Source organism: Cyprinodon variegatus, unplaced genomic scaffold, assembly GCF_000732505.1.
Source record: "Cyprinodon variegatus isolate N-32 unplaced genomic scaffold, C_variegatus-1.0 Scaffold101, whole genome shotgun sequence".
Lineage (NCBI taxonomy): Eukaryota > Metazoa > Chordata > Actinopteri > Cyprinodontiformes > Cyprinodontidae > Cyprinodon > Cyprinodon variegatus.
In genome coordinates, this window is record NW_015150554.1 from 439,714 (window position 1) to 441,715 (window position 2,002).

Genomic DNA, 2,002 nt, shown 5'->3' on the forward strand with positions numbered 1-2,002 from the left:
TAAATTAAGTAAAGCAGACATGAGGGGGAAAAAATGACGATTAACCAGCAAACAACTAATAAACAGGAGGTGTATATATTGGAGGCAGAAACAAAGACCAGGCTAATCAGCAGATTGGGTGCAGGTGTGGACACAGGAATCTAGGAGGGAGCTAGGGGAAAGGAGACTGACACAAGAGGGCAACAGAGGGCAAACCAGAAATACATAAGAATTCAAGTACATCCAAAACAACACCATAAAATGGGAATTGAATCAATAAAACAAAAAAACACAAAACATGAATAAAAGTGAAACTGAAAAAGAAAACTTAAACTGATGAACAGCATCATCAGAATGATCCCGAACCCTTTCAGAGTGAATCAGATCATTTCCATAGAGCCACTTTGCATCAGCAGCTCCATGCTCCAGCGCTCTGGGAGAGTTTATAGTCCAGAGAGTTGAACACTGGAGAACTGACAGCTGTCCTGACAACAGAAGACAGAGAAAACATGACTTTGATCAGCATCCTCTTCTGGACTCTCCTTTGCCTCACTCAGGGTGTGTAATAATTTTCTGTTATGTAAAAATAATTTATACTTTAGCCGAGTTTCACCTCACAATCTAATATCCAGTATTTCTTCTCTCCTCTCAGGGTCTGATGGACAAAATGTTGTTGTGACTCAGCCAGCAGCCAAATCAGTACAGCTTGGTCAGACTGTCACTATTGACTGTAAGGCTAACAGAGTAGTAGATTGTAGCCCACCCTGCCTGTCCTGGTACCAACAGAAAGCAGGAGAAGCTCCTAAAGCTCTGATCTATCTGACATCTTCCAGATTTTCAGGAATCTCCTCCAGATTCACTGGAAATGGAGCAAGAAATGAAAAAGACTTCACTCTGACCATCAGTGGAGTCCAGGCTGAAGATGCAGGAGTTTATTACTGTCAGAGTCTTCACAGTGGTCCTGTGTTCACACAGTGAAAACTCATCGTACAAAAACCTCCCTCAGTCTGACTGAACAGAAACTGAACTTTGTTCCGCAGCTGGGATCTACTGCAGAGACTGATACAGTTCACTAAACACATTAAACACACAGCATTATATTCCATTAAGCCTTATTAAGAAAAAAATGTGTTTTTTTCTTAAAATTCAAACAAAGTTGGTAGACCTCTAAATTATTGGATCTGAAAATATATAAATACAACACAATCAGGATAAAAAATATAGCATATTTACACTCCTCAATTTGTTTTATTTCTAATAAAAATCTTTAATATAAAAAAAACATTAAGCAATCAGTAATAAACTTAAGTCACTTTTAACGATTTAACAGAATTTATTCCAATCAGTATCTGTTTAAAAACATGAACATAAATCAACTTCCACATCTAGTTCAAAAGTTTGTGTATGTATTTAACATTAAGTTAATTAATTATTGGTAGATGTAATTTGCATAAAGTTCAGCAAAAAAAAAAAAATCACTTAATCTGATTTTGTTTTGTTTCATTTATGATAAAACTAACTATCTTTAGATACCTTAAAAACAGCAAAGTAAAAAAAAAAGGCTTAGATGTTAATTCAGTGTCTTTTTGCTCAAAAGTTAAATTGAACAAAGAAAGGACAGAATAATTAGTTCATAGAGACTTGGAGATTTGCTTATTCTTGATGAGATAAAGGTGTGAATTATTTTCACTCAGTTATCAGAGAAGACTTGACATTATGGGCTTTCAGCTGGAAAAATGTTGTTTAATGTTTAATGTAGAATCCCAGCTTAAATTCATAGTTTCTTTATTATGTAGATTTAACCCTTTTAGATCTTCATAACATTTAGTTCTAATGAATCACAGCAATTAATTCAACCTAGTTACCAAAGGTTTTTTTGTCTGTTGTTCCCCCTACTCTCCCTTCTCTCATTTCTTTTGTATTTAACTTCATTTAGTTTCTACATTAATGTCTAAAAGGTAAAAGATCAAGAGGGCTATTTTCAAACTTCCTCCTTTCAGCTTTCTAATGATGTTGATGTGTT